At 36.9% G+C, this 15,869-nt stretch overlaps 1 protein-coding gene across 10 annotated transcripts in view; it reads right to left on the reverse strand.

The window, feature by feature from the left end:
- Positions 1–207: 207 nt before the first annotated feature.
- Positions 208–15,869, reverse strand: part of LOC148023246 (uncharacterized) — a 51,113-nt gene continuing 35,451 nt past the window's right edge. The window contains exons 2-3 of one of the 10 annotated variants that reach the window (XM_087696276.1): positions 6,913–6,956; positions 524–1,076 (exon numbers count right to left, since the gene is read on the reverse strand). The gene's annotated coding sequence lies outside the window, so the exon portion shown is untranslated. The other 9 variants (XM_087696275.1, XM_087696274.1, XM_087696289.1 and 6 more) reach the window with 9 other exon arrangements.

Raw genomic sequence — 15,869 nt, forward strand, 5'->3', positions numbered from 1 at the left:
ACAGTATGTATTATCGCATGATTGGATCATAGTAAACTAAGATGATCTAAATTGAAAGTACTCAAAAGTTTTTAAAAAAATTATATTCATTTTTTATTTAAAAAATTTACAAGGATTCCACTATCTCAAGAATATGTGGAGAATCACATTGTTTACATGTCATGGATTGCTCACTACAAATCTTGACTTTTTTATTACCTAACTTGAAATAGAACTTGTAGAGGTGCTCATTGGGCATTAATTGGATTCCTTGTCTCAGAAAAGAAATGGGCCAATAGCTCTATGCGCTGACTACAAAAGGATTATGACCATTCCACAAGATAATCACATCTATGAGAGCTATGTCTCGTCTCGGGTATCTTGATCCAAGTTGATCCATTCCATTCGCAAAAGTCGTCATATTCTATATTGAAAGTGAATGCACAGAGTTTGTCTAGTGATGAAATACATATAATAAAAATAAAAATAATGATAAGTAAATGTGAATAATACAATAATTCATCTAAGCAAGACTTATGTCAATTAAATCAAGGCATTCAAAGTGGTAAAAAAGATTTACCTGAATGTGATATCAGATTGGTTGACCCTGCACTCAATCGTCTCATTAAAATGTGTTCTTTTGACTTGTCAAGACTCACCCAATAGTTGACTCATCCATTCCTCAGATGAATACTTACATTGATAAATAATCGTTGTTTTCTTCAGAATATCACATGAACCAAATAAATATACAAACAATAAGAATAAAATAATCCACCTAAGATGCACATCTTTGGCGTCTCTGGTGGATTTCATAGTATTATTGATGTCACATTTTATCTTGGACTAACATTCTCTTAACAACTCCAAGCTACCAATCAACGATTCACCACTAGATATTGGCGGCAATGGAACATGCTCCAATCTCTGACTTTCTACTACGTACAATGAATGATAAAAAAAGATATTTTGAGTTGCAAGTTGACTTGCAGAGTTCATATCATAGATCAAAGAAACTATGTCTTCATACTAAACACGTATCTTGCCGCTCAAACATTCCACATTCTGTCATTCGTATAAAGTTAATGGATATAGAGCTATCAGTAAAATAAGATTGAATTAGAACACTGTAAATATTTTTAAAATAACTATAATGCAAAAGAATAAACAATGATAAAATTTAAAAACTTACTATTTTGTTTATAATTTGCAATGTAGTTTTTGTCATGTACAAAGATTTGTTTGTGTGTATAAACATGTTGGATCAACACTTCTATTACTGTATTTGTTCCATTAAACACTTTTTTGAACTCTAAAATTCTACATTTTCAATGTTTGCTAGGATTTGCAATATCCTTACGCCTGACCTTGAAACTCCCTCGAGTACTTGGGTGCATCAAAATTCAATCCAACTTATAGTACTTATCACAAATCCAATTATCACCATTATCTTTCCTACTGAAGACCTCCACTGCAAGTATGCTGCTGATATTTTTTCTTCATGAAGACATCTATGATAACCAAATAGAAAAGTTACCTATCATCATGTGTATAATTTACAAATATTCTCTCTAAATGAAATGAAATTTAAATGAAGCAGTTTTAAAAAAACATTGTACATGTAATTCTTTTCACAAAGAAGCCCAAAGTTGTTGAACAAGAATTTGACTTATAACAAGACCGTTGTTCCTCTTTGACTAAAGGTTGAAGAAGGAAGCTTTCTTTTGGGATGCACTTGTTGATAGTATATTCAACCAATTAAAGGAATTACTTACCTTTGCTTCTATTCTAGTATGGCTGGATTTCTCCAGAGAGTTTCTCATGCAGTGTAGTACCAATGGTTGTGGCATAAGGGATGTTTTGTTACAAGAGCATGGAGTTTTTGCCTTTGAAATCCCGAAGCTTACAAATAAAGAGATGGCTATGAATTTTTATGACCAAGAGATGTTGGCTATTCTACACACGATAAAGAAATGGCACCATCATTTGTATGGCAGTTGATTTAGAGTTCAAAGTGATTATAGGGTCCTAAAGTACTTCATTGCTCAGTCAAATCTTACCCCTAATAAGCAGTATAGGTGGATAGCTACCTTGCAAAACTATGATTTTGATATCACTTATACAAGGGGCAAAGACAAAGTAGTAGCTAATTCTCTCTCTAAAATGTGGGCATGTTGGGTTTTAGCTATGACTGAGTTATATGGTGGATAGCTACCTTGCAAAACTATGATTTTGCAAAACTACTCAATCAAATCTTATCCCTTAGCAATATAGGTAGATAGCTACCTTACAAAAATATGATCTTGATATCACTTATACAAGGGGTAAAGACAAAGGAGAACCTAATTCTCTCTCTAGAATGTGGGCATGTTGGGTTTCAGCTATGACTAAGTTATATGGTGACTGGATTGATGAATTACAGTAAGCCAATCTTTTGGATGATGAGCTTAGCAATGCACTTTAGAAATTACGACAAGGTCTTATGGAGGAAAACTCACATTATCAGCTTAAAAATGGCCTCATTTGGTCGAATGACAAGATTGTTATTCCCTCTACTTCTTTCAAGTTGAAAATTATTAAGGAGTTACGTTTTTCCCCCGTAGTTGGACACTTTGGAGTGTTTAAGACCTATGATAAAATCAATAAGAGCTTTCACTAGAAAGGATTGTGGAAAGGTGTTAAGGATTATGTTATGAAATGCATGCCTTGTCAACAGAATAAGGATAGTACTTATAAGTCATGTGATTTGTTGAAGCCACTAGAAGGCAAGTGGACACACATTACCATGGATTTCATTATTGGTCTACCTATTACCAAAAAGGGTTGGAATAACATTTATGTGGTAGTGGACAGACTCACTAAGACAACCCATTTCATTCCTACTAAGACTCAATTCATTGCTTCACAAGTGGCTAGTCAATTCATGAAGTAGATCTTTAAATTACATGGATTATCATATGTGATTGTGCATGATAGAGATACCAAGTTCATAAGAGTCCATTTCATTCCTACTAATACTCAGTTCACTGCTTCATAAGTGGCTAGTCAGTTCATGGAGCATATCTTTAGATTACATGGATTACCATATATAATTGTGTATGATAGAGATACCAAGTTCATGAGTAACTTCTATTAGGCGACATTCAGCTCCATGGGACTTGAATTGGCTCCTTCTACAATCTATTATCCACAGACAGATGGTCAAACAGAGAGAGTAAATAAGTAGTTGCAGACTTACCTTTGCCATTTTTGTCATGATATATAGCATGGATGGGATTCGTGGCTACATTTGACTGAGTTTGCCTATAATAACTCCACTCATGCTAGCATTGGAGTTTCACCCTTTGAGGCTATGTATGGCTACAAGGTACCCTTACCCACATTTATTTTCAATGAGAAAATTAACCCTCATGGAAAGGGGGAATCGGAAAGAATGCATGGTATTCTTCAACAATGTAAGATAAATATTAGAAAAGCTCAGGATCAAATGAAGGTGTATACTGATGAGAAGAGGTGACCTTTGGAGTTTCACGAAGGAGAGTTGGTTATCTTGAAAGTACCCAAGTCTCGATATTCTACTTTAAAGGATGGCTCTAGCAACAAACTTGCTCACATGTTTTATGGGCCCCTACAAGATCTTGAAGCATATTGGAGACTTGGCATATTGATTGGAACTTCCCTCTTTCACTAAGATTTATAATGTATTCCATGTTAGTTAGCTCAAACCCTTTTATGGTACTCAAGTGGAAATAGTTAATGAGTTGCCTCTTATGGATGAAGAAGAACTTATTCAATACATTCTTAAGGAGGTCATCGATCAACATGAAAAGAAGCTTTGCTCACTCCATCATCGAGTATTTGATTAAGTGGAAGGGTTTACCACTTGAGGAAGCTTCTCGAAGGCCATATTCAATCTTAGATAAGTTTCCCTATCTATGGGATGAATTGGTGCGATGAGATATAGTCATATGGGAGCCAATTGCACTCTAAACAAGGTCTTAATAGCAATCTATTTTAGAAAAAAATTTACTCTGCTTAATTTTTAGAATTCAAGCACCTACATAAAATCAAAGTACTCTTCAATATCTACGCTTTCATATGTGGCACACCCTACTTGGATACTTCTATAAGAAGTTATGGAAGTTTTCTTCAAATACAAGCTGTCTACTCTTTACAATAGTTATTTTTGAAGATTTAAAGATTCCAATTCTTTTGGAAGAAATCCAAATTATATATATGGCAAAGGCTTTCCCTAATGTCTTTACTTCACCAACTGACTCTTCACTATTTGATTTCCATCACATCTTTTCTATGTTTAAAATCAAAGCAGTACTCTATTTCATCCGTCCTTTGCCATTCTACCTTTGTTTTTATGAGGAAAAACATTTAAGCAAGGATGGATTGTAAGAAATTGGGAATATATGTGTTAGTAAGAGAGAGTTATGAATAATACCCTCTCACACTTATATAGGGATAAAAGGTGTGACATGTAATTTTTTCCATCTTTTATCATATTATAATTATTGTCTCTCATCTTACCTACTTATTTCAATCTTTTGTGACATCTCTTTTCTTTTCTATCTTTCTAGTCTCTCTCTCTTCTTGTCACTCTTTCTCTCTCCTCTTTTCTCTCTCTTCAGCTCTTTTTTCTCACCTCTCACCCCTCTCCTTAACAATTGTATAGTCTGTGCTATGTTTTTTGTTATACTCTCTCTCTGTTTCTCTTCTTTCCCTTATCTTCTCATCCTATTCTCTCCCAATGGCATCTCCACACTACTTTATTGATGATAAACTTCATGGCCCTCATTATCTCACATGGAATTTTGTAATGAAAGCATGGTTTGTGCATAAGCAATTATGGTACATGGTTTCTGGAGCTTTTGAGCAGCCTTAGCCTTCCATTTATCTTCAAGATGGTTGTGACCCTATTAACCATGAGAAAGTTTTGCTTACTTAAGAAAATGATGATGCTCATGCATGTTCTACTCTTCTTTGATGTATCTCTAAAGAGATTCTACTAGTAATCACCTTCAAGCAAAGAGTTTCAGCTGTATGGACAAAGCTTCAGATATTGTATGAGACTCCATCAACTATGCATGTAGTGACACTCTATGGCTAGCTCTAGCAAATGAAGTTTGAGCCGAAGGATACTATCTAGGCTTTCTTACTTTATGTTACATATGTCAATGCTTTGCAAACCCAATCATCATCGATACCAGCAAGCTTTACACATATATTCTCAATGCTACTTGGGCATGAACCATCCTTGAAGTTGCAATGGAGACTTCCATCTCAGTATGGAGACCATGATGAGGCATTTGCAGCATGAGAGAGGTAATATGAAGAAGAGATCAATGAGCTAGCATTATCATTATGTTAGGAAGGGACATTTTCGCAAGGACTATAAGAAGTTAGCAGCTTGGAGGACAGGAAGAAGCTAATAGGAGCAAAAGCAAAAGCAGTAGCAACATCAGCAACAATAGCAGGAGCAGGAGCAGGAGCAGGAGCAGGAGCAAGAGCAGGAGCAGGAGCAGGAGCAGGAGTAGGAGGAGGAGGAGGAGGATACACACTCCTCTGATGAGTCATTCTCATCCTCTGACTCCAACTCCAATCCTCTGAACAAAGTAAGGCCAAGGTGCTATAGGGGTCATCTTCTTCAAAGAAGGGATAGGGCTAGCTGCCCTCCTACTAATTTCTAGCAATAGCTAAGCAATAGCAATACTAGGAGGAGGAGGAGAAGGACTCCTCCGATGAGTCATTCTCATCCTCCTCTGACTCCAACTTTGATCCTCCAAACAAGGTGAAGACCAAGGTGTTGAAGGGGTCATCTTCTTCAGAGAAGGGGAGAGGGCTAGTTGCCCTCCTACTACTTTCTAGTACAGGTGATGCACTCAATCCCTTAGAACTCTTTAGTACTAAAGGGAGTATGAGAGGGTTGTGAGAGGTGGAACAAGTGTGCCTCATCCATACAACTTGTATAGGATTGACAAAGAAACTTCCTTGATGCATCCAACTAAAGTTTGACAGTTTTGAAATCTTGCTAAGGTTGACATCAAGGTTCAAAATGATTGTTTTTTCAATAGAGCATGGGATTAGCTCCTAGTCCGAGCTCCCTAGCCAAAGTTTGAAAATCCATGCTCATGTATGTTACAAAACATGGTTGAGTAAGAATATAAAATGAGCTATGGGAGAAAAAAGAAAAACAAGTAGAGAAACACGATCTTACCAAATAGTCCGAATTGATTTTAGTTGAACCAAGTATATTCTTTTACTTGAATATAAGATGAGCTATGGGGGAAAGAAGAAAAACAAGTAGAGAAGCATGATGCCACCAAATAGTTTGAATTTATTTTAGTTGAACCACGTGTATTCTTTTATACCTTTTTCAACTTCAGATCCTTACTTCTCTTTGCTTATGGGATCCATTGCATTCATTGGTGTGTGACCTCTTTGGCTACTACCTCATCCATCCTTCTCCGTCCACTCTCATAAACATCATTCACACATGTACACATCAAATATGCTAACAAACCTCGGTTGGTCATTATCGATTACCACTGCCATCAAGGATATGATTACAAAATAAAATTACCCCTCTGCATCCCTTACCATACTCATGAGTATGTGGTATGACCAAAACGGGATGTAAGAAAATGACATTGGATTGAATAGGAGGTTTATCCCTTGGGCTATATCAAGCAATAGGGGCTGGAAAACAAAGTATTCTGTAGCAAATTGTTGTAACCCAAGTTGAAAATTTGTCACAGTAGACACAAATGATCATCCATAATAATTGGCAAACCTACAATAGCAAAAAATAGCACACAAAGACCTAACATGAACATATGTTACCATATCAAAAGTAGGTGCAATGATGAAGCGTAGATAACTACTATAATAGACTACACAACACAAGAGAAAAGAGCAAACCACCGGCCATGTGGGCATTGGCACTAGCTTCCTCTCTCCAAGAAAACCTACATTGGAAGTTTGCAAGTGAATGATGATGACTAAGGAGAAGAAAGCATAAATAAATAGGCATAAAATAATGCCAATAATGAATCAAGTTGGCTAACATAATGATGGCCTAGAAACATAATTATCCAACCAATAAATGCCAATAACCAAAATAACAAGCACAAGAAAAATGCCTAAAATAAACTGCTATGCCTAGCTCTCAAATGCACATGCGAAAATTTGCTCATGAGGTTTGCAAACATGTTCATTGTTCATTCAAGTAAGCCAATTCATTTGCATGCTATCTCATTCGTCATCAAATGTCTCTAAAACATGATTGCAATAAGATCATAATAAATTTTATCATGTTGTGTAACAAAGCATGTATTTATGAAAATTTATAATAACAAGTCTAAATGTGCATGTGATACTTGATACATATCAATGGCAACAATTTACATTTGCAATATATAGATAATAAATGGTTATTACCACAATGGATGGGAATATGGTATATGGATTTGCACATGGGATAGTGACCAATAGTGTTTGGACAAGTTTTCCAAGTTTGGTAACTCTATGCAAGAACTAGGATAGCTTATATGCAAGGCACAAATTGTGTGCCTATATTTTATGCAATCATTTTACAAAGCCTTTTTATGGTTGCCTAAAATTGGTCACACACACACTTTAATATATGTAGTAGCGTGATAAGATGTTGGGGTTAGTAAATGGCTAACACAACATCTACCATGACTTATAAGTTATTAACAATGAACTAATGTGGTAATAGTGTTTGATAGTGGTTGTAATAAAGGGGATGAGGCACAAACAATGAATTGCTATTTTAAAACTATTTAATGAGCTATTTACAAATTATGTAACAATATATTATCTTGTGTGTCCTTAATGATATGATGCAGTATACAAATTATGTGTAAATACATAATACAACTTACTCATGACATTTTGCATGCAAAGTACATGCAGTGTATGACATTAGTGCATGCAATTTGAAACTTATGCACTATGATAATTGGTTGGTTTGGAATTTATATACTATGTGGTTTGTTAGATACACAAACATGATGCATACAATGTACATGGATTAAGTAAACTTAGCTTTCTAATAATGTGTGTGATGGAAATTGTAAAATCAACACACATTTTGTTGTTGGCAAACTAAAATAGTTTAGTGACATAGTTTAACCGAGTTGCTAATTATGGACTATAATCAATAGAATACACACAGTTTAATTTATTTTTTAATTCTAGTTAAAAGTAGGTTGAAATGTCCATGTGCATATAAGTGTTCTAAATTTTTTTTCCCCACCATCAATTCAAGTATAGTGTGGCACTATACATGTAGGTAAAAACCTGATATGCTAGACAACCTTAATTTACCACACAATGAGTTGATTTGACCAGTTTTTTGTTTGAATTTAATGTTGAATTGAGCCTAAAGTCTATCACTATTTTTTATGGATGCGAACTTGACTTGTTCCCTTGTAACATGATTTGATTGGCTCCTCGAGGACCAAAGCTATCCAGCCAAAACCTTATTAGATTCACATTTTTTTTGGTTTCGTCTAGGACTGCAACATTCCATCTAGAAAGGATAACTATTGGGCCATGACAATAAATAAGAGAATCGAGGAGTATAAGTTTATCCATAACAACTTTGATAATGACATTTTCAACTTGATGGAGTTGTTTGGCCATGAAAGGATCGTCAATCCCGTGGCCTTTGTCTTGGGCACAAGCAATGGTATGTAAATGTATAGAATGATCCTTTTTATACATGTTACAAATTCTATTTATTGATGATATTTGGTGCATGTCTTGTTGCAAGATCTACAACCACCACCACTAGTCAGTAGAGCCACCAACTCTAGGGTGGAGAGGAGGCTTGCAAGTGCACCCACACATACTACATGGGGTTGAATGAAATGAAGAAGGATTTGATACAAGCCATGAAGCTTGCAAAGACATCATCGAAGGAGCACCACAATACCACAAGGAGATGATGGACTTGGAGCACAAGAAGTTAGATATCTCTCTAAGGTCTACTAATGGCATCTAGGATATGTTGTAGCATGGAAAATGAGAGCAAAGAGACTGTAGAAATCAAGCATTTATGTAATGATGCAAGAGGAGGATTGAAGGAAGTTCTAATTAGTAATGTGGTGACCATCCAATATGGCTCTAGGAAAGGTTCTCATCAACCATGGGAGAAGCAAGATTTCTCCATCACCCACTAAGTACTCTATAATGATAAGTTCCAAGTAGTCAATAGACTTCCCAAAGAGGCATTAATGCCCTTGATAGAGGCAACATAAATCATGGTTTTGAATGACACGCTCGTCATTCGTGGAGCCCAGTCATCTCATGGTGACATTCAAGAACTTCGTGCATAAATCACATATGACTTGGATGATCATATTGTAGTTTGAGTATTGATCAAAGCAAGGTATGCTATTCTAATTTGAGGGGGAAATCCTGCTGATATGGGTACAATCACTGGCTCCCCAATAATTAGGGAAGCCACGAAAGGACATGAATCCTTCTTTCACCTCAGCAAGCTTGTGCTCCATGGAATGCCAATGAATGAATTGGTAACTTGCTACATAATAGCATCCATAAACTGCTGCAAAAATTCTATGATTGCGAAGTGAGTGAAGAAATATCCTAATGCAGACACATAAATGAAAGCGTATGACAATGCACAAACTCAAAAGAATATAGTTAGGGCTAAGGTAACTTAAAGACAATGAGGATGGTGGATATCTGAATCAATGACTAAATGTTGAATACACAATGCTCACGCAGAAAACAACTTGTGCAAGAATGAAAATTGTACACTGACCTCTTATGTCTCATGGACCGAGGCAGAGGTGCTAAGTGGGAGAGTGTGTAATACTCCTAATGGATCCCGAAATGTAGCAAGGCAACCTCCATATGTCGAATAGTAACAAATGCAGCGATGTGTGGTGCTAACGAATAGGCAAAGGCGAGAGAGAACTACAAACTCATAAAGTTGATGATGATGTGGCAAGTTGATGATAGCAAAATGCAACTATGATGATATGGCAAGCTAACGACAGTAAAAACATAGGTATGATGATGTGGCAATCCATGCAATAGCCGCAAATCATGAGCATAACACTTCACCAATTGCAGATCGATGATCACCAAATGCTATAGAAATCAATACAGGCTATGCGATGGAGGCTGAAAACATATGCCAGATGGATGGAGACAATGTCATGCAGCCTCAACTAAGATGTCCTTTGCAAACAAGGTGTGGGCAATAAAGCTAGAGGGCCTAAAACCTACAAAAACGAGATTTGACTAAACGGAGAGCATCATGCCTATTTATAAAAAGTTTCTAGACCTCATACCATGCATCATTTTAAAACTCTATCGAATCATGTACCATTTTAGGATTTTCATTAATTAAGTACTTTTAGATATGTTTAAGTGGTCTATTTAGCATGTAATACTTATTTTAGCTCAATATTCCCCTCTCAAGCCCAAAAACTAAGCTAGAAATGAAGGCCAACCCAAAGTTTTGAGTCTTTGTTTTTGTAGATGTTTTTACCCTAAGGTGTTCCATCCCAAAGTAGCCAGGGCATCAAACAAAGGGACACACAATGTCTACTGAAAGGCCTACCAAGACTACAAAGGTAATGGTTATCTTACCAAGGGAGTCTAAGTGGTCACCTTAGAGAGGCTAGGGTATTGGACAAAGGGAGCACGTCAATCGCCCAATGGCCTACTAAGTCCTACAAAGACGGATGAAACCATAGTGAACTTTTTTTTTTTGGGAGAAGGGGGGGGAGGTATGGGGGGTTTGATCATTAATGTTTCAAATGGGGAGGTGGCAATTGATTAAGTAACTATGGACAGAAAACTAGTAGCCAAACCCAAAGACTTTCACAAAATAAACAAGCTATCCCTATCACTGCTAGGTGTTAATGATGAAGGAAGAGACTAGTTGTGTGTGAACAAATATGGTGGATATGTGGAGAGGCAAAAAAGATGTGTGGAAAGCAAGCTAGCAAAGCTAAGCAAGCAAGGGAGACTACCTTAGAGATTGTCATGTACAATGCCTCAAATATGGTGGATCTAGAGTCGACTACTCAGAAAGGATTGAAAATGGATAAATAGCAAAGATGCATGTTTATAGAATAGAATGTCAATGCACTAGAGTTATGCAAGAGAAAATGCAAGTGTAATTATGTACATACAAAATGCTGTGCAACGATGTCACTTGGATAGTGCCCTCATAGGGGAATTGTTTACTTGTCCAAGTACCCTTTTACAATCATGTCATGCTAATGATGCAGATGAAGTCATAAAGTACAATATACAGAATGTTTGAAAAAAAACTGTAAACAACATCATGTCACAACCAAGAGAAGAAAGCCACCCCCTGTCAAACTGGAAGGGAAAGCTAGAGGGAATCGCCCTCTTCCCGTCAATTTGAAGAAGGGAGGGTGTACCCAAGATGATCCTTAATAGAATATATTGCAACACCAACTGATTGACTGCCTTGGTCAATATGTCTACAAAATTATTGGATGAAGGCATAAACTCTAGGCATGTGGTGCCTAGCTCAACCTGCTTTTTGGGAAAGTGGAAGTGGATCCCCCACATGCTACATCCATGGTGTAATGATGGGATTGTCCGCAAGGACAATGCCACTCTAGTTGTCATAGTAAACAACGATGGGAGAGTCACATAGAAACTGAAGTACTACCAATAAGCTCCTCAAATAGAGAGCCTCTGTAGTACCATCAATAAGATCCCAATACTCAACCTCAACCATGGAAGCTACCATCATCTCCTACTTTCAGCTCGCCCAAGAGATGGATGTTGTGCTCAAGGAAAAGAGCTAGATGTTATGGAAATGCCAGGTGTTAGGATCATCTACCCAGTCTGAGTTAGTGTATCCCTACAAACATAAACTAGGTCCATAAGTTAGACCATAAGAATAGGTACACCACAAATATCTCAAAACACGAAGACAAGCAATTCAATGTGACATACTAGGTGTAATGAAATATTAACTAAGTAAACTAATTGGGTAAGTTAAATCTAGCCTAGTGTTAATCAATCAAAGAAACTTCTCTACCACACATGTATAGATGTGTGATCTAGGGCATACTTAGAAAGATTAATAGTGGGATCAAGAGGTGTGGCCATAGACTGTGTTTGATCCTTGCAATATTTGTCGACTAATTAAAGAGCATACTTCTGTTGTGAGATAAAAATATTACCCCTAGATTGAAATATCTCCATCCTTAAAAAATAAATCAAGAGATCAACTCGAGGAGTGATCTTGGCTATCTTATCATCAAGGGTGTGCGAGTAAGCACACCTCCCAACAACGACTCTAAAGTGAGAAACTATATACAAAGAGCGAAAGAATTTCTCATACTATAGAGTCCTGTGAGGGATAGCCGCAATTAGGACACCAATTGAGGATATACACTGAAGTGTTAACAACCTTGATCCAAAGGCTCAAGGAGCTTTGCTACGAATAGCATAGAGGATGTCATGTTCATGATAGTCCAATTTCTACACACACTGACTCCATTCTATGAAGGGGAGTTGGTAAAGGTAAGCTAGCATGAAATACCATGCTCTTGTAGAAACTCAAAAAACTCATGGGAGGTGAACTTTCCCTCACTGTCACTCCTCATGCATCCTACATGACAACCATTTTGGTTATGCATCAGTAGCACCCAAACAAAAGAATATGTGCAGGCATCAAACTTATGCTTGAGAAAGTATGCCCACATGTAACAAGAACGATCATGCACAATTTTTAAAAAAAAGTATAATGCATTATTCAAGGTAATGGTGGATGTTGGCCCACAAAGATCAACATGAATCAATCTAAGAGGCACCTCAGCTCTTTGTGTAGATTTTTTAGGGAATGGGATACCGTGTTGATTCTGAAGTTAACAAGCTTTACAAACATCCCTTGATAGCTTCAGGTGTGAAAGGCCATCAACTATCTCTCAATATGATAACTCATAAAGAGAGTCGTATCCAAGATTTCCTAAGAAAAAAAACCAAAGACACTTAGTGCTTGTAGCCTCCTGTGTAGTGGCTAAATCTTGAAAGTAGTGGAACTCAAAGCCCTCGACTGTTGACTCGGAAAGAAATGGTAATATGGTATATGAAGCCACTAGGCTATGCCTCATCCCTAGCTACTAATCGAATAATAAGTTCACCTCTAGTTGAAGGACATAGTGTATATCGTCCAGGGAAGTGTGATTTGAGCCCTGGGCAATGGCAAAACTGACACAAACATGAGCTTGAATCGTGACTAAGTTGTTCTCAACTTAGATGTGTCCGACTATAGGGGCTCAGATGATGGATAGCTCCATTGTTCACAATCCAGGGAGTAGCTAAAGTACTCGACTATTATGAGTGGGCCTTTATAGTCACCTTGTCAAGAGTCAACTCGTAGATGTGGACGAGACTTGCATCCTCAAATGTCTCTATGAAGACAATGTAGACCTTTGTAAACTAGTTAGACAAGCCCTTTCACGTTGAGAATTATGTTGATTGTGATGGTCGATTGGCACTAGCGTGGGTCTGGCCTCACCATTGCCCTTGCTGAGGGTTGCTACCACCCTACCTCCCCTGTTGAGGTTGCTTGATAGAGGGGCAAGCATCTGAGTTTTAGATTTTGATGTTATGTCTCTTGCTTGTGATAGACACTTGTTGTCAAAGTGGCCAGCCTTTTGACAATGTTGACAATACTAATTTTTATTCAATACATTCTGCTCCCCCACTTCAGTTTTAAAAATGGCTGTTGGGAGTTTTCTTGGGTCTTACTAGTTTAGTTTTGATTTTGATTTTAAGTTTATTTTTTATTTTGATTGAAATTTTGTTTTGTTTACCATTCCTTTGCTATCCCTTCTCGGAGAAGAAGCAACAAGAGCCCCCTATATAGAGGTCAAACTATGAAATTGATTGAATAGTCAAGCATAACACAATCACTAACAGTCAAATTCATAGAATGCGGATATGATGGATTGTTAGATCGCTTACGACAGAAAATGAAAGTATTTTCACAATATCTTGTTTAGAAACAATGTGACCTAATCGTCCACGAACTTAGGAGCCCTTATGATAGAGAATTGGATGAGAAGGTTGATACTTAACCAACTTTGACTTTCAAGTTATCTTAATCAATGCTTTTGAAGTTTTGAAGCTCGTGATCTAAATTAATGCAAGGGGTCTTATCCCAAGCCACAGTATTATCATCCCAAGCCACATAGTGGTCAATGAAGTGTATCCAACGTCCATATGCTAAGTCAAAATGCTAAAGTTGTGAATGAAATTTAAATAATGGACCTTTCATTGGCTCGACAATGGTGGGGACATTTCTAATCTTCCATGAGCAAACAACCTCATATGGAACAAGTGCGGGATTAGGTTAGCGTTCCAACCCCTGCACAATATCCCATAGGTTCTATGATTCAAAAACATGTCTCATCATATTTGACCATGTAGTGAAGTTTGATTAAATAAAACAAGTCTTATCATTAAAGAAATGTTTATTTGATGAGGAGAAAGAACCATGAGGTATCGAATAAGTAAAATAAGGCGATGGTGGAAAGAGATAAATAGAAGGAAGAGATGGGTAGGTAAAAATAGGCTAATAATATCCAATGGGTGTCAATTGATGCATAGACATTGGAAAATTAATGTTTTTGTAAAGTATTGTTGGAGATGGAGGCACCGGGATACGTAAGCCATGTCCAACAGTCAGTTGGGACATAGCATAATTACGAGAACGCCCACTAGGTAAAGCCATGGAGGCAGACTGTGGTACCAGCTAATCTACACTTGATCCTCGGACTAGGTGGCATTTTCAAGTCATGAAAATCCCAAAAGTGTGATGATGGGAGAATAAACCTCTGTCATGAAGACACCATCCAACTCAAGAAAAGACAAGGTCATAAAATGCATATCTAAGAGTGAAGGATCCCCCAATGTAAAGGACAATGTACTGAAACTAGTGGGTGGGAGATTATATAGATTTTTTATTTGTGTAGATGTGAGAAATGTATTAGATTCTTTTTGTCCATAAAATGCAAATGATGAAAAAGATAAATCACCAAAATCAAATTGACCATCAAATGTAAAAGCTGAAGAAAAAGATGGAGCATTGACCGTTAAAAAAGTATATCCTCTTTTGGATTAATGAACTAGTACTTGGTTTGAAGAGTTCATCATGAGCATCACCAATATCTTGCAAAAAAGAGAAAGTTAAATCAAAGGATTGAGAAGTAGTAGCATACATACCTAACATAGGAGTAAATAAAGGTGAAGTGTGTGGAAAAGATGAAAGAGGTAAAGATAAAGATAATGGTGGTAGAGCGAAAAATGATTTGTACTCCATGTCAAGTTGGCTAGTCCTTTATGGAGCTTTCACCCTTCTTGCAAGATCATTATACCAATGCACCAAATTTAAAGGAAAAATCCCAAATTTACCTTCAATCTATTGTTGAACTCAATACATAATGATGACATCGTATTCGACTCATGAGATCTCGTAAGGTTTGTGTACTCCATGATAGTTCGAAGACTCTCGCGCCATGTCGGATGGAGGAGCAAGCTGCTATGAAGTTCACTCTGTCATGTGTCTTGATGTGCTAGGCTCAAGAGCATCATCATGATGTGGTGAAGATGTGTTCGAAGTCATCTTGCTCTCATATTATTTCTACTTCTTGTGAAGGACTTTCAAATCAAAGGTTGATTCGTGAAAGAAAACCTTGCTTTAATACCATGTGAAAAAATACCCTAACTCAAAAACATAAATGAAAGCATATGACAAAGCATAAACTCAAAAGAACACAATTAGGGTTAGGGTAACTCCAAAACATTGAACACAATGGAAATCTGCA

Source organism: Lygodium microphyllum, chromosome 16, assembly GCF_053477565.2.
Source record: "Lygodium microphyllum isolate KBCC chromosome 16, Lygodium_microphyllum_v1.1.10, whole genome shotgun sequence".
Lineage (NCBI taxonomy): Eukaryota > Viridiplantae > Streptophyta > Polypodiopsida > Schizaeales > Lygodiaceae > Lygodium > Lygodium microphyllum.